The following is a 22,353-nucleotide window of genomic DNA, read 5'->3' as shown; positions in this document are numbered from 1 at the left end:
CGTGTCTCCACTTGCTCAGTTCTGAGAGATAAGTGTGTGTGAAAGCCGTCCTTCACCTAGCTTGTGGGAACACAAAGTTTCTTTTCAGTTGCAATCTCCATTCCATACATATATATGGGGAGGTACTAGCTCCAACTCGGTTTTACAGTGAAAACTGCAGGAACTTCAAACCGGCACTAGGAAACAGACTGTGAAAGCAGAGAAAAAGTGTCTCCTGCAACCCGTTCCCTTGGTGCTAGATGAACGAACGTCTCTCCACTTGCTCAGTTCCGAGAGATAAGTGTGTGTGAAAGCCGTCCTTTACATAGCTTGTTGGGAACACAAACTTTCTTTTCAGTTGCAAACTCCACTCCATACTTATATATGGGGAGGTACGATCTCCAAATCTGTTTTACAGTGAAAATTGCAGGAACTTCAAAACGGCACTAGGAAACAGACTGAGAATCCAGAGTACAATTTCTCCTGCAACAAGTTACATTTGTGCTAGATGAACGAACGTTTCTCCACATGCTCAGTTCTGAGAGATATGTGTGTGTGAATGTCGTCCTTCACACAGTTTGTTGGGAAGAGAAAGTTTCTTTTAACTTTCAAACTACACTCCATACTTATATATGGGGAGGTACGTGCTCCAACTAGGTTTTACAGTGAAAACTATAGGAACTTCAAACGAGCACTAGGAAACAGACTGAGAAACCATATTAAAAGTTTCTCCTGCAACCCGTTCAATTTGTGCTAGATGAACGAACGTCTCCCCACATGCTCAGTTCTGAGAGATAAGTGTGTGTGAAAGCCGCCCTTCACCTAGCTTGTTGGGAACACAATGTTTCTTTTCAGTTGCACACTCCATTCCATACATATATATGTTGAGGTACATGCTACAACTCGTTTTTACAGTGAAAACTGCAGGAACTTCAAACCGGCACTAGGAAACAGACTGAGAAAGCAGAGAAAAATTGTCTCCTGCAACCCGTTCCCTTTGTGCTAGATGAACGAACGTCTCTCCACTTGCTCAATTCTGAGAGATAAGTGTGTGTGAAAGCCATCCTTCACCTAGATTGTTGGGAACACAAAGTTTCTTTTCAGTTGCAAACTCCATTCCATACATATATATGGGGAGATACTAGCTCCAACTCGGTTTTACAGTGAAAACTGCAGGAACTTCAAACCGGCACTAGGAAACAGACTGAGAAAGCAGAGAAAATGTGTCTCCTGCAACCCGTTCCCTTGGTGCTAGATGAACGAACGTCTCTCCACTATCTCAGTTCTGAGATATAAGTGTGTGTGAAAGCCGTCCTTCAACTAGCTTGTTGGGAACACAAAGTTTCTTTTCAGTTGCAAACTCCATTCCATACATATATATGGGTAGGTACAAGCTCCAAATCGGTTTTACAGTGAAAACTGTATTAACTTCAAACCGGCACTAGGAAACAGACTGAGAAAGCAGAGAAAAAGTGACTCCTGCAACCCGATCCCTTAGTGTTAGATGAACGAACGTCTCTCCACTTGCTCAGTTCTGAGAGATAAGTGTGTGTGAAAGCCGTCCTTCACCTAGCTTGTTGGGAACACAAACTTTCTTTTCAGTTGCAAACTCCATTCCATACATATATATGGGGAGGTAGTAGCTCAAACTCGGTTTTAAAGTGAAAACTGCAGGAACTTCAAACCGGCACTAGGAAACAGACTGAGAAAGCAGAGAAAATGTGTCTCCTGCAACCCGTTCCCTTGGTGCTAGATGAACGAACGTCTCTCCACTTGCTCAGTTCCGAGAGATAAGTGTGTGTGAAAGCCGTCCTTCAACTAGCTTGTTGGGAACACAAAGTTTCTTTTCAGTTGCAAACTCCATTCCATACATATATATGGGGAGGTACTAGCTCCAACTCGTTTTGACAGTGAAAACTGCAGGAACATCAAACCGGCACTAGGAAACAGACTGAGAAAGCAGAGAAAAAGTGTCTCCTGCAACCCGTTCCCTTGGTGCTAGATGAACGAAAGTCTCTCCACTTGCTCAGTTCTGAGAAATACGTGTGTGTGAAAGCCGTACTTCACCTAGCTTGTTGGAAACACAAAGTTTCTTTTCAGTTGCAAACTTTATTCCATACATATATATGGGGAGGTAGTAGCTCCAAATCTTTTTTACAGTGAAAACTGCAGGAACTTCAAACCGGCACTAGGAAACAGACTGAGAAAGCAGAGAAAAAGTGTCTCCTGCAACCCGTTCCCATGGTGCTAGATGAACGAACGTCTCTCCACTTGCTCAGTTCTGAGAGATAAGTGTGTGTGAAAGCCGTCCTTCACCTAGCTTGTGGGAACACAAAGTTTCTTTTCAGTTGCAAAGTCCATTCCATACATATATATGGGGAGGTACTAGCTCCAACTCGGTTTTACAGTGAAAACTGCAGGAACTTCAAACCGGCACTAGGAAACAGACTTAGAAAGCAGAGAAAAAGTGTCTCCTGCAACCCGTTCCCTTGGTGCTAGATGAACGAACGTGTCTCCACTTGCTCAGTTCTGAGAGATAAGTGTGTGTGAAAGCCGTCCTTCAACTAGCTTGTGGGAACACAATGTTTCTTTTCAGTTGCAATCTCCATTCCATACATATATATGGGGAGGTACTAGCTCCAACTCGGTTTTACAGTGAAAACTGCAGGAACTTCAAACCGGCACTAGGAAACAGACTGTGAAAGCAGAGAAAAAGTGTCTCCTGCAACCCGTTCCCTTGGTGCTAGATGAACGAACGTCTCTCCACTTGCTCAGTTCTGAGAGATAATTGTGTGTGAAAGCCGTCCTTCACCTAGCTTGTTGGGAACACAAAGTTTCTTTTCAGTTGCAAACTCCATTCCATACATATATATGGGGAGGTACTAGCTCCAACTCGGTTTGACAGTGAAAACTGCAGGAACATCAAACCGGCACTAGGAAACAGACTGAGAAAGCAGAGAAAAAGTGTCTCCTGCAACCCGTTCCCTTGGTGCTAGATGAACGAAAGTCTCTCCACTTGCTCAGTTCTGAGAAATACGTGTGTGTGAAAGCCGTCCTTCACCTAGCTTGTTGGAAACACAAAGTTTCTTTTCAGTTGCAAACTCCATTCCATACATATATATGGGTAGGTATTAGCTCCAACTCGGTTTGACAGTGAAAACTGCAGGAACTTCAAACCGGCACTAGGAAACAGACTGAGAAAGCAGAGAAAAAGTGTCTCCTGCAACCCGTTCCCTTGGTGCTAGATGAACGAAAATGTCTCCACTTGCACAGTTCTGAGAGATAAGTGTGTGTGAAAGCCGACCTTCACCTAGCTTGTTGGGAACACAAAGTTACTTTTCAGTTGCAATCTCTTTTCCATATATATATATGGGTAGGTACTAGCTCCAACTCGGTTTGACAGTGAGAACTGCAGGAACGTCAACCCGGCACTAGGAAACAGACTGAGAAAGCAGAGAAAAAGTGTCTCCTGCAACCCGATCCCTTGGTGTTAGATGAACGAACGTCTCTCCACATGCTCAGTTCTGAGAGATATGTGTGTGTGAATGTCGTCCTTCACACAGTTTGTTGGGAAGAGAAAGATTCTTTTAACTTTCAAACTACACTCCATACTTATATATGGGGAGGTACGTGCTCCAACTAGGTTTTACAGTGAAAATTATAGGAACTTCAAACCGGCACTAGGAAACAGACTGAGAAAGCAGAGAAAAATTTTCTCCTGCAACCCGTTCCCTTGGTGCTAGATGAACGAACGTCTCTCCACTTGCTCAATTCTGAGAGATAAGTGTGTGTGAAAGCCGTCCTTCACCTAGCTAGTTGGGAACACAAAGTTTCTTTTCAGTTGGAAACCCCACTCCATACATATATATGGGGAGGTACAAGCTATAACTCGGTTTTACAGTGAAAACTGCAGGAACTTCAAACCGGCAACAGGAAACAGACTGAGAAAGCAGAGAAAAAGTGTCTCCTGCAACCCGTTCCCTTGGTGCTAGATGAACGAACGTCTCTCCACTATCGCAGTTCTGAGATATAAGTGTGTGTGAAAGCCGTCCTTCAACTAGCTTGTTGGGAACACAAAGTTTCTTTTCAGTTGCAAACTCCATTCCATACATATATATGGGTAGGTACAAGCTCCAAATCGGTTTTACAGTGAAAACTGTATTAATTTCAAACCGGCACTAGGAAACAGACTGAGAAAGCAGAGAAAAAGTGACTCCTGCAACCCGATCCCTTAGTGCTAGATGAACGAACGTCTCTCCACTTGCTCAGTTCTGAGAGATAAGTGTGTGTGAAAGCCGTCCTTCACCTAGCTTGTTGGGAACACAAACTTTCTTTTCAGTTGCAAACTCCATTCCATACATATATATGGGGAGGTAATAGCTCAAACTCGGTTTTACAGTGAAAACTGCAGGAACTTCAAACCGGCACTAGGAAACAGACTGAGAAAGCAGAGAAAATGTGTCTCCTGCAACCCGGTTCCCTTGGTGCTAGATGAACGAACGTCTCTCCACTTGCTCAGTTCTGAGAGATAAGTGTGTGTGAAAGCCATCCTTCACCTAGCTTGTTGGGAACACAAAGTTTCTTTTCAGTTGCAAACTCCATTCCATACATATATGAGGGGAGGTACTAGCTCCAACTCGGTTTTACAGTGAAAACTGCAGGAACTTCAAACCGGCACTAGGAAACAGACTGAGAAAGCAGGGAAAAAGTGTCTCCTGCAACCCGTTCCCTTGGTGGTAGATGAACGAACGTCTCTCCACTTGCTCAGTTCTGAGAGATAAGTGTGTGTGAAAGCCGTCCTTCACCTAGCTTGTGGGAACACAAAGATTCTTTTCAGTTGCAAACTCCATTCCATAAATATATATGGGGAGGTACTAGCTCCAACTCGGTTTTACAGTGAAAACTGCAGGAACTTCAAACCGGCACTAGGAAACAGACTTAGAAAGCAGAGAAAAAGTGTCTCCTGCAACCCTTTCCCTTGGTGCTAGATTAACGAACGTCTCTCCACTTGCTCAGTTCTGAGAGATAAGTGGGTGTGAAAGCCGTCCTTCACCTAGCTAGTTGGGAACACAAAGTTTCTTTTCAGTTGCAAACTCCATTCCATACATATATATGGGGAGGTACTAGCTCCAACTCGGTTTGACAGTGAAAACTGCAGGAACTTCAAACCGGCACTAGGAAACAGACTGAGAAAGCAGAGAAAAAAGTGTACCCTACAACCCGTTCCCATGGTGCTAGATGAACGAACGTCTCTCCACTTGCTCAGTTCTGAGAGATAATTGTGTGTGAAAGCCGTACTTCACCTAGCTTGTTGGGAACACAAAGTATCTTTTAGGTTGCAAACTCCATTCCATACATATATACGGGGAGGTAGTAGCTCCAAATCTTTTTTACAGTGAAAACTGCAGGAACTTCAAACCGGCACTAGGAAACAGACTGAGAAAGCAGAGAAAAAGTGTCTCCTGCAACCAGATCCCTTGGTGCTAGATGAACGAAAATGTCTCCACTTGCACAGTTCTGAGAGATAATTGTGTGTGAAAGCCGTACTTCACCTAGCTTGTTGGGAACACAAAGTTTCTTTTCAGTTGCAAACTCCATTCCATACATATATATGGGGAGATACTAGCTCCAACTCGGTTTTACAGTGAAAACTGCAGGAACTTCAAACCGGCACTAGGAAACAGACTGAGAAAGCAGAGAAAATGTCTCTCCTGCAACCCGTTCCCTTGGTGCTAGATGAACGAACGTCTCTCCACATGCTCAGTTCTGAGAGATATGTGTGTGTGAATGTCGTCCTTCACACAGTTTGTTGGGAAGAGAAAGATTCTTTTAACTTTCAAACTACACTCCATACTTATATATGGGGAGGTACGTGCTCCAACTAGGTTTTACAGTGAAAATTATAGGAACTTCAAACCGGCACTAGGAAACAGACTGAGAAAGCAGAGAAAAATTTTCTCCTGCAACCCGTTCCCTTGGTGCTAGATGAACGAACGTCTCTCCACTTGCTCAATTCTGAGAGATAAGTGTGTGTGAAAGCCGTCCTTCACCTAGATTGTTGGGAACACAAAGTTTCTTTTCAGTTGCAAACTCCATTAAATACATATATATGGGGAGATACTAGCTCCAACTCGGTTTTACAGTGAAAACTGCAGGAACTTCAAACCGGCACTAGGAAACAGACTGAGAAAGCAGAGAAAATGTGTCTCCTGCAACCCGTTCCCTTGGTGCTAGATGAACGAACGTCTCTCCACTTGCTCAGTTCTGAGAGATAAGTGTGTGTGAAAGCCGTCCTTCACCTAGCTTGTTGGGAACACAAACTTTCTTTTCAGTTGCAAACTCCATTCCGTACATATATATGGGGAGGTACTAGCTCCAACTCGGTTTTACAGTGAAAACTGCAGGAACATCAAACCAGCACTAGGAAACAGACTGAGAAAGCAGAGAAAATGTGTCTCCTGCAACCCGTTCCTTTGGTGCTAGATGAACGAACGTCTCTCCACTTGCTCAGTTCCGAGAGATAAGTGTGTGTGAAAGCCGTCCTTCACCTAGCTAGTTGGGAACACAAAGTTTCTTTTCAGTTGGAAACCCCACTCCATACATATATATGGGGAGGTACAAGCTATAACTCGGTTTTACAGTGAAAACTGCAGGAACTTCAAACCGGCAACAGGAAACAGACTGAGAAAGCAGAGAAAAAGTGTCTCCTGCAACCCGTTCCCTTGGTGCTAGATGAACGAACGTCTCTCCACTATCGCAGTTCTGAGATATAAGTGTGTGTGAAAGCCGTCCTTCAACTAGCTTGTTGGGAACACAAAGTTTCTTTTCAGTTGCAAACTCCATTCCATACATATATATGGGTAGGTACAAGCTCCAAATCGGTTTTACAGTGAAAACTGTATTAACTTCAAACCGGCACTAGGAAACAGACTGAGAAAGCAGAGAAAAAGTGACTCCTGCAACCCGATCCTTTAGTGCTAGATGAACGAACGTCTCTCCACTTGCTCAGTTCTGAGAGATAAGTGTGTGTGAAAGCCGTCCTTCACCTAGCTTGTTGGGAAAACAAACTTTCTTTTCAGTTGCAAACTCCATTCCATACATATATATGGGGAGGTAATAGCTCAAACTCGGTTTTACAGTGAAAACTGCAGGAACTTCAAACCGGCACTAGGAAACAGACTGAGAAAGCAGAGAAAATGTGTCTCCTGCAACCCGGTTCCCTTGGTGCTAGATGAACGAACGTCTCTCCACTTGCTCAGTTCTGAGAGATAAGTGTGTGTGAAAGCCGTCCTTCACCTAGCTTGTTGGGAACACAAAGTTTCTTTTCAGTTGCAAACTCCATTCCATACATATATGAGGGGAGGTACTAGCTCCAACTCGGTTTTACAGTGAAAACTGCAGGAACTTCAAACCGGCACTAGGAAACAGACTGAGAAAGCAGAGAAAAAGTGTCTCCTGCAACCCGTTCCCTTGGTGCTAGATGAACGAAAGTCTCTCCACTTGCTCAGTTCTGAGAGATACGTGTGTGTGAAAGCCGTCCTTCACCTATCTTGTTGGAAACACAAAGTTTCTTTTCAGTTGCAAACTCCATTCCATACATATATATGGGTAGGTACTAGCTCCAACTCGGTTTGACAGTGAAAACTGCAGGAACTTCAAACCGGCACTAGGAAACAGACTGAGAAAGCAGAGAAAAAGTGTCTCCTGCAACCAGATCCCTTGGTGCTAGATGAACGAAAATGTCTCCACTTGCACAGTTCTGAGAGATAAGTGTGTGTGAAAGCCGACCTTCACCTAGCTTTTTGGGAACACAAAGTTACTTTTCAGTTGCAATCTCCATTCCATATATATATATGGGTAGGTACTAGCTCCAACTCGGTTTGACAGTAAGAACTGCAGGAACGTCAACCCGGCACTAGGAAACAGACTGAGAAAGCAGAGAAAAAGTGACTCCTGCAACCCGATCCCTTGGTGCTAGATGAACGAACGTCTCTCCACTTGCTCAGTTCTGAGAGATAAGTGTGTGTGAAAGCCGTCCTTCACATAGCTTGTTGGGAACACAAACTTTCTTTTCAGTCGCAAACTCCACTCCATACTTATATATGGGGAGGTACGAGCTCCAAATCTGTTTTACAGTGAAAATTGCAGGAACTTCAAAACGGCACTAGGAAACAGACTGAGAATCCAGAGTACAATTTCTCCTGCAACAAGTTACATTTGTGCTAGATGAACGAACGTTTCTCCACATGCTCAGTTCTGAGAGATATGTGTGTGTGAATGTCGTCCTTCACACAGTTTGTTGGGAAGAGAAAGTTTCTTTTAACTTTCAAACTACACTCCATACTTATATATGGGGAGGTACGTGCTCCAACTAGGTTTTACAGTGAAAACTATAGGAACTTCAAACGAGCACTAGGAAACAGACTGAGAAACCATATTAAAAGTTTCTCCTGCAACCCGTTCAATTTGTGCTAGATGAACGAACGTCTCCCCACATGCTCAGTTCTGAGAGATAAGTGTGTGTGAAAGCCGCCCTTCACCTAGCTTGTTGGGAACACAAAGTTTCTTTTCAGTTGCAAACTCCATTCCAAACATATATATGGGGAGTTACATGCTCCAACTCGTTTTTACAGTGAAAACTGCAGGAACTTCAAACCGGCTCTAGGAAACAGACTGAAAAAGCAGAGAAAAATTGTCTCCTGCAACCCGTTCCCTTGGTGCTAGATGAACGAACGTCTCTCCACTTGCTCAATTCTGAGAGATAAGTGTGTGTGAAAGCCGTCCTTCACCTAGCTTGTTGGGAACACAAAGTTTCTTTTCAGTTGCAAACTCCATTCCATACATATATATGGGGAGATACTAGCTCCAACTCGGTTTTACAGTGAAAACTGCAGGAACTTCAAACCGGCACTAGGAAACAGACTGAGAAAGCAGAGAAAATGTGTCTCCTGCAACCCGTTCCCTTGGTGCTAGATGAACGAACGTCTCTCCACTATCGCAGTTCTGAGATATAAGTGTGTGTGAAAGCCGTCCTTCACCTAGCTTGTTGGGAACACAAACTTTCTTTTCAGTTGCAAACTCAATTCCATACATATATATGGGGAGGTAATAGCTCAAAGTCGGTTTTACAGTGAAAACTGCAGGAACTTCAAACCGGCACTAGGAAACAGACTGAGAAAGCAGAGAAAATGTGTCTCCTGCAACCCGTTCCCTTGGTGCTAGATGAACGAACGTCTCTCCACTTGCTCAGTTCTGAGAGATAAGTGTGTGTGAAAGCCGTCCTTCACCTAGCTTGTTGGGAACACAAACTTTCTTTTCAGTTGCAAACTCCATTCCGTACATATATATGGGGAGGTACTAGCTCCAACTCGGTTTTACAGTGAAAACTGCAGGAACATCAAACCAGCACTAGGAAACAGACTGAGAAAGCAGAGAAAATGTGTCTCCTGCAACCCGTTCCTTTGGTGCTAGATGAACGAACGTCTCTCCACTTGCTCAGTTCCGAGAGATAAGTGTGTGTGAAAGCCGTCCTTCACCTAGCTAGTTGGGAACACAAAGTTTCTTTTCAGTTGGAAACCCCACTCCATACATATATATGGGGAGGTACAAGCTATAACTCGGTTTTACAGTGAAAACTGCAGGAACTTCAAACCGGCAACAGGAAACAGACTGAGAAAGCAGAGAAAAAGTGTCTCCTGCAACCCGTTCCCTTGGTGCTAGATGAACGAACGTCTCTCCACTATCGCAGTTCTGAGATATAAGTGTGTGTGAAAGCCGTCCTTCAACTAGCTTGTTGGGAACACAAAGTTTCTTTTCAGTTGCAAACTCCATTCCATACATATATATGGGTAGGTACAAGCTCCAAATCGGTTTTACAGTGAAAACTGTATTAACTTCAAACCGGCACTAGGAAACAGACTGAGAAAGCAGAGAAAAAGTGACTCCTGCAACCCGATCCCTTAGTGCTAGATGAACGAACGTCTCTCCACTTGCTCAGTTCTGAGAGATAAGTGTGTGTGAAAGCCGTCCTTCACCTAGCTTGTTGGGAAAACAAACTTTCTTTTCAGTTGCAAACTCCATTCCATACATATATATGGGGAGGTAATAGCTCAAACTCGGTTTTACAGTGAAAACTGCAGGAACTTCAAACCGGCACTAGGAAACAGACTGAGAAAGCAGAGAAAATGTGTCTCCTGCAACCCGGTTCCCTTGGTGCTAGATGAACGAACGTCTCTCCACTTGCTCAGTTCTGAGAGATAAGTGTGTGTGAAAGCCGTCCTTCACCTAGCTTGTTGGGAACACAAAGTTTCTTTTCAGTTGCAAACTCCATTCCATACATATATGAGGGGAGGTACTAGCTCCAACTCGGTTTTACAGTGAAAACTGCAGGAACTTCAAACCGGCACTAGGAAACAGACTGAGAAAGCAGAGAAAAAGTGTCTCCTGCAACCCGTTCCCTTGGTGCTAGATGAACGAAAGTCTCTCCACTTGCTCAGTTCTGAGAGATACGTGTGTGTGAAAGCCGTCCTTCACCTATCTTGTTGGAAACACAAAGTTTCTTTTCAGTTGCAAACTCCATTCCATACATATATATGGGTAGGTACTAGCTCCAACTCGGTTTGACAGTGAAAACTGCAGGAACTTCAAACCGGCACTAGGAAACATACTGAGAAAGCAGAGAAAAAGTGTCTCCTGCAACCAGATCCCTTGGTGCTAGATGAACGAAAATGTCTCCACTTGCACAGTTCTGAGAGATAAGTGTGTGTGAAAGCCGACCTTCACCTAGCTTTTTGGGAACACAAAGTTACTTTTCAGTTGCAATCTCCATTCCATATATATATATGGGTAGGTACTAGCTCCAACTCGGTTTGACAGTAAGAACTGCAGGAACGTCAACCCGGCACTAGGAAACAGACTGAGAAAGCAGAGAAAAAGTGACTCCTGCAACCCGATCCCTTGGTGCTAGATGAACGAACGTCTCTCCACTTGCTCAGTTCTGAGAGATAAGTGTGTGTGAAAGCCGTCCTTCACATAGCTTGTTGGGAACACAAACTTTCTTTTCAGTCGCAAACTCCACTCCATACTTATATATGGGGAGGTACGAGCTCCAAATCTGTTTTACAGTGAAAATTGCAGGAACTTCAAAACGGCACTAGGAAACAGACTGAGAATCCAGAGTACAATTTCTCCTGCAACAAGTTACATTTGTGCTAGATGAACGAACGTTTCTCCACATGCTCAGTTCTGAGAGATATGTGTGTGTGAATGTCGTCCTTCACACAGTTTGTTGGGAAGAGAAAGTTTCTTTTAACTTTCAAACTACACTCCATACTTATATATGGGGAGGTACGTGCTCCAACTAGGTTTTACAGTGAAAACTATAGGAACTTCAAACGAGCACTAGGAAACAGACTGAGAAACCATATTAAAAGTTTCTCCTGCAACCCGTTCAATTTGTGCTAGATGAACGAACGTCTCCCCACATGCTCAGTTCTGAGAGATAAGTGTGTGTGAAAGCCGCCCTTCACCTAGCTTGTTGGGAACACAAAGTTTCTTTTCAGTTGCAAACTCCATTCCAAACATATATATGGGGAGTTACATGCTCCAACTCGTTTTTACAGTGAAAACTGCAGGAACTTCAAACCGGCTCTAGGAAACAGACTGAAAAAGCAGAGAAAAATTGTCTCCTGCAACCCGTTCCCTTGGTGCTAGATGAACGAACGTCTCTCCACTTGCTCAATTCTGAGAGATAAGTGTGTGTGAAAGCCGTCCTTCACCTAGCTTGTTGGGAACACAAAGTTTCTTTTCAGTTGCAAACTCCATTCCATACATATATATGGGGAGATACTAGCTCCAACTCGGTTTTACAGTGAAAACTGCAGGAACTTCAAACCGGCACTAGGAAACAGACTGAGAAAGCAGAGAAAATGTGTCTCCTGCAACCCGTTCCCTTGGTGCTAGATGAACGAACGTCTCTCCACTATCGCAGTTCTGAGATATAAGTGTGTGTGAAAGCCGTCCTTCACCTAGCTTGTTGGGAACACAAACTTTCTTTTCAGTTGCAAACTCAATTCCATACATATATATGGGGAGGTAATAGCTCAAACTCGGTTTTACAGTGAAAACTGCAGGAACTTCAAACCGGCACTAGGAAACAGACTGAGAAAGCAGAGAAAATGTGTCTCCTGCAACCCGGTTCCCTTGGTGCTAGATGAACGAACGTCTCTCCACTTGCTCAGTTCTGAGAGATAAGTGTGTGTGAAAGCCGTCCTTCACCTAGCTTGTTGGGAACACAAAGTTTCTTTTCAGTTGCAAACTCCATTCCATACATATATGAGGGGAGGTACTAGCTCCAACTCGGTTTTACAGTGAAAACTGCAGGAACTTCAAACCGGCACTAGGAAACAGACTGAGAAAGCAGAGAAAAAGTGTCTCCTGCAACCCGTTCCCTTGGTGCTAGATGAACGAAAGTCTCTCCACTTGCTCAGTTCTGAGAGATACGTGTGTGTGAAAGCCGTCCTTCAACTAGCTTGTTGGAAACACAAAGTTTCTTTTCAGTTGCAAACTCCATTCCATACGTATATATTGGGAGGTACTAGCTCCAACTCGGTTTTACAGTGAAAAGTGCAGGAATTTCAAACCAGCACTAGGAAACAGACTGAGAAAGCAGAGAACTAGTGTCTCCTGCAACCCGTTCCTTTGGTGCTAGATGAACGAACGTCTCTCCACTTGCTCAGTTCCGAGAGATAAGTGTATGTGAAAGCCGTCCTTCAACTAGCTTGTTGGGAACACAAAGTTTCTTTTCAGTTGCAAACTCCATTCCATACATATATATGGGTAGGTACAAGCTCCAAATCGGTTTTACAGTGAAAACTGTATTAACTTCAAACCGGCACTAGGAAACAGACTGAGAAAGCAGAGAAAAAGTGACTCCTGCAACCCGATCCCTTAGTGCTAGATGAACGAACGTCTCTCCACTTGCTCATTTCTGAGAGATAAGTGTGTGTGAAAGCCGTCCTTCACCTAGCTTGTTGGGAACACAAACTTTCTTTTCAGTTGCAAACTCCATTCCATACATATATATGGGGAGGTAGTAGCTCAAACTCAGTTTTACAGTGAAAACTGCAGGAACTTCAAACCGGCACTAGGAAACAGACTGAGAAAGCAGAGAAAATGTGTCTCCTGCAACCCGTTCCCTTGGTGCTAGATGAACGAACGTCTCTCCACTTGCTCAGTTCTGAGAGATAAGTGTGTGTGAAAGCCGTCCTTCACCTAGATTGTTGGGAACACAAAGTTTCTTTTCAGTTGCAAACTCCATTCCATACATATATGAGGGGAGGTACTAGCTCCAACTCGGTTTTACAGTGAAAACTGCAGGAACTTCAAACCGGCACTAGGAAACAGACTGAGAAAGCAGAGAAAAAGTGTCTCCTGCAACCCGTTCCCTTGGAGGTAGATGAACGAAAGTCTCTCCACTTGCTCAGTTCTGAGAGATAAGTGTGTGTGAAAGCCGAACTTCACCTAGCTTGTTGGGAACACAAAGTTTCTTTTCAGTTGCAAACTCCATTCCATACATATATATGGGTAGGTACAAGCTCCAAATCGGTTTTACAGTGAAAACTGTATTAACTTCAAACCGGCACTAGGAAAAAGACTGAGAAATCAGAGAAAAAGTGACTCCTGCAACCCGATCCCTTAGTGCTAGATGAACGAACGTCTCTCCACTTGCTCAGTTCCGAGAGATAAGTGTGTGTGAAAGCCGTCCTTCACCTAGCTTGTTGGGAACACAAACTTTCTTTTCAGTTGCAAACTCCACTCCATACATATATATGGGGAGGTACTAGCTCCAACTCGGTTTTACGGTGAAAACTGCAGGAACTTCAAACCAGCACTAGGAAACAGACTGAGAAAGCAGAGAAAAAGTGTCTCCTGCAACCCGATCCCTTGGTGCTAGATGAACGAACGTCTCTCCACTTGCTCAGTTCTGAGACAAAAGTGTGTGTGAAAGCCGTCCTTCAACTAGCTTGTTGGGAACACAATGTTTCTTTTCAGTTGCAAACTCCATTCCATACATATATATGGGTAGGTACTAGCTCCAACTCGGTTTACAGTGAAAACTGTATTAACTTCAATCCGGCACTAGGAAACAGACTGAGAAAGCAGAGAAAAAGTGACTCCTGCAACCCGATCCCTTGGTGCTAGATGAACGAACGTCTCTCCACTTGCTCAGTTCTGAGAGATAAGTGTGTGTGAAAGCCGTATTTCACCTAGCTTGTTGGGAACACAAACTTTCTTTTCAGTTGCAAACTCCATTCCATACATATATATGGGGAGGTACTAGCTCCAACTCGGTTTTACAGTGAATACTGCAGGAACTTCAAACCAGCACTAGGAAACAGACTGAGAAAGCAGAGAAATAGTGTCTCCTGCAACCCGTTCCTTTGGTGCTAGATGAACGAACGTCTCTCCACTTGCTCAGTTCCGAGAGATAAGTGTATGTGAAAGCCGTCCTTCAACTAGCTTGTTGGGAATACAAAGTTTCTTTTCAGTTGCAAACTCCATTCCATACATATATATGGGTAGGTACAAGCTCCAAATCGGTTTTACAGTGAAAACTGTATTAACTTCAAACCGGCACTAGGAAACAGACTGAGAAAGCAGAGAAAAAGTGACTCCTGCAACCCGATCCCTTAGTGCTAGATGAACGAACGTCTCTCCACTTGCTCAGTTCTGAGAGATAAGTGTGTGTGAAAGCCGTCCTTCACCTAGCTTGTTGGGAACACAAACTTTCTTTCCAGTTGCAAACTCCATTCCATACATATATATGGGTAGGTACTAGCTCCAACTCGGTTTGACAGTGAGAACTGCAGGAACGTCAACCCGGCACTAGGAAACAGACTGAGAAAGCAGAGAAAAAGTGTCTCCTGCAACCCGATCCCTTGGTGCTAGATGAACGAAAGTCTCTCCACTTGCTCAGTCCTGAGAGATAAGTGTGTGTGAAAGCCGTCCTTCACATAGCTTGTTGGGAACACAAACTTTCTTTTCAGTTGCAAACTCCACTCCATACTTATATATGGGGAGGTACGAGCTCCAAATCTGTTTTACAGTGAAAATTGCAGGAACTTCAAAACGGCACTAGGAAACAGACTGAGAATACAGAGTACAATTTCTCCTGCAACAAGTTACATTTGTGCTAGATGAACGAACGTTTCTCCACATGCTCAGTTCTGAGAGATATGTGTGTGTGAATGTCGTCCTTCACACAGTTTGTTGGGAAGAGAAAGTTTCTTTTAACTTTCAAACTACACTCCATACTTATATATGGGGAGGTACGTGCTCCAACTAGGTTTTACAGTGAAAACTATAGGAACTTCAAACGAGCACTAGGAAACAGACTGAGAAACCATATTAAAAGTTTCTCCTGCAGCCCGTTCAATTTGTGCTAGATGAACGAACGTCTCCCCACATGCTCAGTTCTGAGAGATAAGTGTGTGTGAAAGCCGCCCTTCACCTAGCTTGTTGGGAACACAAAGTTTCTTTTCAGTTGCAAAGTCCATTCCATACATATATATGGGGAGGTACATGCTCCAACTCGTTTTTACAGTGAAAACTGCAGGAACTTCAAACCGGCACTAGGAAACAGACTGAGAAAGCAGAGAAAAATTGTCTCCTGCAACCCGTTCCCTTGGTGCTAGATGAACGAACGTCTCTCCACTTGCTCAATTCTGAGAGATAAGTGTGTGTGAAAGCCGTCCTTCAACTAGCTTGTTGGGAACACAAAGTTTCTTTTCAGTTGCAAACTCCATTCCATACATATATAAGGGTAGGTACTAGCTCCAACTCGGTTTTACAGTGAAAACTGTATTAACTTCAATCCAGCACTAGGAAACAGACTGAGAAAGCAGAGAAAAAGTGACTCCTGCAACCCGATCCCTTGGTGCTAGATTAACGAACGTCTCTCCACTTGCTCAGTTCTGAGAGATAAGTGTGTGTGAAAGCCGTCCTTCACCTAGCTTGTTGGGAACACAAACTTTCTTTTCAGTTGCAAACTCCATTCCATACATATATATGGGGAGGTAGTAGCTCAAACTCGGTTTTACAGTGAAAACTGCAGGAACTTCAAACCGGCACTAGGAAACAGACTGAGAAAGCAGAGAAAAAGTGTCTCCTGCAACCCGTTCCCTTGGTGGTAGATGAACGAAAGTCTCTCCACTTGCTCAGTTCTGAGAGATAAGTGTGTGTGAAAGCCGACCTTCACCTAGCTTGTTGGGAACACAAAGTTACTTTTCAGTTGCAATCTCCATTCCATATATATATATGGGTAGGTACTAGCTCCAACTCGGTTTGACAGTGAGAACTGCAGGAACGTCAACCCGGCACTAGGAAACAGACTGAGAAAGCAGAGAAAAAGTGTCTCCTGCAACCCGATCCCTTGGTGCTAGATGAACGAAAGTCTCTCCACTTGCTCAGTTCTGAGAGATAAGTGTGTGTAAAAGCCGTCCTTCACCTAGCTTGTTGGGGACACAAACTTTCTTTTCAGTTGCAAACTCCACTCCATACTTATATATGGGGAGGTACGAGCTCCAAATCTGTTTTACAGTGAAAATTGCAGGAATTTCAAAACGGCACTAGGAAACAGACTGAGAATCCAGAGTACAATTTCTCCTGCAACAAGTTACATTTGTGCTAGATGAACGAACGTTTCTCCACATGCTCAGTTCTGAGAGATATGTGTGTGTGAATGTCGTCCTTCACACAGTTTGTTGGGAAGAGAAAGTTTCTTTTAACTTTCAAACTACACTCCATACTTATATATGGGGAGGTACGTGCTCCAACTAGGTTTTACAGTGAAAACTATAGGAACTTCAAACGAGCACTAGGAAACAGACTGAGAAACCATATTTAAAGTTTCTCCTGCAACCCGTTCAAATTGTGCTAGATGAACGAACGTCTCCCCACATGCTCAGTTCTGAGAGATATTTGTGTGTGAAAGCCGCCCTTCACCTAGCTTTTTGGGAACACAAAGTTTCTTTTCAGTTGCAAACTCCATTCCATATATATATATGGGGAGGTACATGCTCCAACTCGTTTTTACAGTGAAAACTGCAGGAACTTCAAACGGGCACTAGGAAACAGACTGAGAAAGCAGAGAAAAATTGTCTCCTGTAACCCGTTCCCTTGGTGCTAGATGAACGAACGTCTCTCCACTTGCTCAATTCTGAGAGATAAGTGTGTGTGAAAGCCGTCCTTCACCTAGATTGTTGGGAACACAAAGTTTCTTTTCAGTTTCAAACTCCATTCCATACATATATATGGAGAGATACTAGCTCCAACTCGGTTTTACAGTGAAAACTGCAGGATCTTCAAACCGGCACTAGGAAACAGACTGAGAAAGCAGAGAAAATGTGTCTCCTGCAACCCGTTCCCTTGGTGCTAGATGAACGAACGTCTCTCCACTTGCTCAGTTCTCAGAGATAAGTGTGTGTGAAAGCCGTCCTTCACCTAGCTTGTTGGGAACACAAAGTTTATTTTCAGTTGCAAACTCCATTCCATACATATATATGGGTAGGTACTAGCTCCAACTCGGTTTTACAGTGAAAACTGTATTAACTTCAATCCGGCACTAGGAAACAGACTGAGAAAGCAGAGAAAAAGTGACCCCTGCAACCCGATCCCTTGGTGCTAGATTAACGAACGTCTCTCCACTTGCTCAGTTCTGAGAGATAAGTGTGTGTGAAAGCCGTCCTTCACCTAGCTTGTTGGGAACACAAACTTTCTTTTCAGTTGCAAACTCCACTCCATACATATATATGGGGAGGTACTAGCTCCAACTCGGTTTTACGGTGAAAACTGCAGGAACTTCAAACCAGCACTAGGTAACAGACTGAGAAAGCAGAGAAAAAGTGTCTCCTGCAACCCGATCCCTTGGTGCTAGATGAACGAACGTCTCTCCACTTGCTCAGTTCTGAGACATAAGTGTGTGTGAAAGCCGTCCTTCAACTAGCTTGTTGGGAACACAATGTTTCTTTTCAGTTGCAAACTCCATTCCATACATATATATGGGGAGGTACTAGCTCCAACTCGGTTTTACAGTGAAAATTGCAGGAACTTCAAACCGGCCCTAGGAAACAAACTGAGAAAGCAGAGAAAAAGTGTCTCCTGCAACCCGTTCCCTTGGTGCTAGATGAACGAACGTCTCTCCACTTGCTCATTTCTGAGAGATAAGTGTGTGTGAAAGCCGTCCTTCACCTATCTTGTTGGAAACACAAAGTTTCTTTTCAGTTGCAAACTCCATTCCATACATATATATGGGTAGGTACTAGCTCCAACTCGGTTTTACAGTGAAAACTGTATTAACTTCAAACCGGCACTAGGAAACAGACTGAGAAAGCAGAGAAAAAGTGTCTCCTGCAACCCGATCCCTTGGTGCTAGATGAACGAACGTCTCTCCACTTGCTCAGTTCTGAGAGATAATTGTGTGTGAAAGCCGTCCTTCAACTAGGATGTTGGGAACACAAACTTTCTTTTCAGTTGCAAACTCCACTCCATACTTATATATGGGAAGTACGAGCTCCAACTCTGTTTTACAGTTAAAATTGCAGGAACTTCAAAACGGCACTAACAAACAGACTGAGAATCCAGAGTACAATTTCTCCTGCAACAAGTTCCATTTGTGCTAGATGAACGAACGTCTCTCCACATGCTCAGTTCTGAGAGATATGTGTGTGTGAATGTCGTCCTTCACACAGTTTGTTGGGAAGAGAAAATTTCTTTTAACTTTCAAATTACACTCCATACTTATATATGGGGAGGTACGTGCTCCAACTAGGTTTTACAGTGAAAACTGCAGGAACTTCAAACCGGCACTAGGAAACAGACTGAGAAAGCAGAGAAAAAGTGTCTCCTGCAACCCGTTCTTTGGTGCTAGATGAACGAACGTTTCTCCACATGCTCAGTTCTGAGAGATAATTGTGTGTAATAGCCGTCCTTCAACTAGCTTGTTTGGAACACAAAGATTCTTTTCAGTTGCAAACTAAACTCCATACATATATATGGGGAGGTACAAGCTCCAACTCGGTTTTACAGTGAAAACTGCAGGAACTTCAAACCGGCACTAAGAAACAGACAGATAAAGCAGAGAAAAAGTGTCTCCTGCAACCCGTTCTTTGGTGCTAGATGAACGAACGTCTATCCACTTTCTCTGTTCTGAGAGATAAGTGTGTGTGAAAGCCTTCTTTCAACTAGCTTGTTGGGAACACAAAGTTTCTTTTCAGTTGCAAACTCCATTCCATACATATATATGGGTAGGTAGTAGCTCCAACACGGTTTTACAGTGAAAACTGTATTAACTTCAAACCGGCACTAGGAAACAGACTGAGAAAGCAGAGAAAAAGTGTCTCCTGCAATCCGATCCCTTGGTGCTAGATGAACGAACGTCTCTCCACTTGCTCAGTTCTGAGAGATAAGTGTGTGTGAAAGCCGTCCTTCACATAGCTTGTTGGTAACACAAACATTCTTTTCAGTTGCAAACTCCATTCCATACATATATATGGGGAGGTACTAGCTCCATCTCGGTTTTACAGTGAAAACTGCAGGAACTTCAAACCGGCACTAGGAAACAGACTGAGAAAGCAGAGAAAAAGTGTCTTCTGCAACCCGTTCCTTTGGTGCTAGATGAACGAACGTCTATCCACTTTCTCAGTTCTGAGGGATAAGTGTGTGTGAAAGCCTTCCTTCACCTAGCTTGTTGGGAACACAAAGTTTCTTTTCAGGTGCAAACTCCATTCCATACATATATATGGGGAGGTACTAGCTCCAACTCGGTTTTACAGTGAAAACTGCAGGAACTTCAAACCGGCACTAGGAAACAGACTGAGAAAGCAGAGAAAAAGTGTCTCCTGCAACCCGTTCCTTTGGTGCTAGATGAACGAACGTCTCTCCACTTGCTCAGTTCCGAGAGATAAGTGTGTGTGATAGCCGTAATTCACCTAGCTTGTTGGGAACACAAAGTTTCTTTTCAGTTGGAAACCCCACTCCATACATATATATGGGGAGGTACAAGCTCCAAATCGATTTTACAGTGAAAACTGCAAGAACTTCCTACCGGCACTAGGAAACAGACTGAGAATCCAGAGTACAATTTCTCCTGCAACGCGTTCCCTTTGTGCTAGATGAAAGAACGTTTCTCCACATGCACAGTTCTGAGAGATAATTGTGTGTAATAGCCGTCCTTCACCTAGCTTGTTGGGAACACAAAGTTTCTTTTCAGTTGCAAACTCCATTCCATACATATATATGGGTAGGTACTAGCTCCAACTCGGTTTTACAGTGAAAACTGCAGGAACTTCTAACCGGCACTAGGAAACAGACTGAGAAAGCAGAGAAAAAGTGTCTCCTGCAACCCATTCCCTTGGTGCTAGATGAACGAACGTCTCTCCTCTTGCTCAGTTCTGAGAGATAAGTGTGTGTGAAAGCCGTCCTTCACCTAGCTTGTTGGGAACACAAAGTTTCTTTTCAGTTGCAAACTCCATTCCATACATATATAAGGGGAGGTAGAAGCTACAACTCGGTTTTACAGTGAAAACTGCAGGAACTTCAAACCGGCACTAGGAAACAGACTGAGAATGCAGAGAAAAAGTGTCTCCTGCAACCCGTTCCCTTGGTGCTAGATGAAAGAACGTCTCTGTACCTGCTCAGTTCTGAGAGATAAGTGTGTGTGAAAGCCGTCCTTCACCTAGCTTGTTGGGAACACAAAGTTTCTTTTCACTTGCAAACTCCTTTCGATACATATATATGGGGAGGAACTAGCTCCAACTCGGTTTTACAGTGAAAGTGCAGGAACTTAAAACCGGCACTAGGAAACAGACTGAGAATGCAGAGAAAAAGTGTCTACTGCATCCCGTTCCCTTGGTGCTAGATGAACGAACGTCTCTCCACTTGCTCAGTTCTGAGAGATAAGTGTGTGTGAAAGCCGTTCTTCACCTAGCTTGTTGGGAACACAAAGTTTCTTTTCAGTTGCAAACTCGATTCTATACATATAAATGGGGAGGTACTTGCTCCAACTCGGGTTTACAGTGAAAACTGCAGGAACTTTAAACCGGCACTAGGAAACAGAATGAGAAAGCAGAGAAAAAGTGTCTCCTGCAACCAATTCCCTTGGTGCTAGATGAACGAACTTCTCTCCACTTGCTCAGTTCTGAGAGATAAGTGTGTGTGAAAGATGTCCATCACCTAGCTTGTTGGGAACACAAAGTTTCTTTTCAGTTGCAAACACCATTTTATACATATATATGGGGAGGTACTAGTTCCAACTCGGTTTTACAGTGAAAACTGCAGGAACTTCAAACTGGCACTAGGAAACAGACTGAGAAAGCAGAGAAAAAGTGTCTCCTGCAACCCATTCCCTTGGTGCTAGATAAACGAACGTCTCTCCACTTGCTCAGTTCTGAGAGATAAGTGTGTGTGAAAGCCGTCCTTCACCTAGATTGTTGGGAACACAAAGTTTCTTTTCAGTTGCAAACTCCATTCCATACATATATATGGGCAAGTACTAGCTCCAACTCGGTTTTACAGTGAAAACTGCAGGAGCTTCAAACAGTCACTAAGAAAAAGACTGAGAAAGCAGAGAAAAAGTGTCCCTGCAACCCGTTCCCTTGGTGCTAGATGAACGAACGTCTCTCCACTTGCTCAGTTCTGAGAGATAAGTGTGTGTGTAAGATGTCCATCACCTAGCTTGTTGGGAACACAAAGTTTCTTTTCAGTTGCAAACTCCATTCCATACATATATATGGGGAGGTACTAGCTCCAACTCGGTTTTACTGTGAAAACTGCAGGAACTTCAAACCGGCACTAGGAAACAGACTGAGAAAGTAGAGAAAAAGTGTCTCCTGCAACCCGTTCCCTTGGTTCTAGATGAACGAACGTCTCTCCACTTGCTCAGTTCCGAGAGATAATTGTGTGTGAAAGCCGTCCTTCACCTAGATTGTTGGGAACACAAAGTTTCTTTTTTGTTGCAAAATCCATTCCATTCATATATATGGGGAGTTACTAGCTCCAACTCGGTTTTACAGTGTAAACTGCAGGAACTTCAAACCGGCACTAGGAAACAGACTGAGAAAGCAGAGAAAATGTGTCTCCTGCAACCCGTTCCCTTTGTGCTAGATGAACGAACGTCTCTCCACTTGCTCAGTTCTGAGAGTTTAGTGTGTGTGAAAGCCGTTCTTTACCTAACTTGTTGGTAACACAAAGTTCCTTTTCAGTTGCAAACTCCATTCCATACATATATATGGGGAGGTACTAGCTCCAACTCGGTTTTACAGTGAAAGCTGCAGGAACTTCTAACCGGCACTAGGGAACAGACAAATAATGCAGAGA

The sequence above is a fragment of the Camelus dromedarius genome, chromosome 35, assembly GCF_036321535.1.
Source record: "Camelus dromedarius isolate mCamDro1 chromosome 35, mCamDro1.pat, whole genome shotgun sequence".
In the NCBI taxonomy this organism is placed as follows: domain Eukaryota; kingdom Metazoa; phylum Chordata; class Mammalia; order Artiodactyla; family Camelidae; genus Camelus; species Camelus dromedarius.
Note: the sequence above shows the minus strand (reverse complement) of the source record.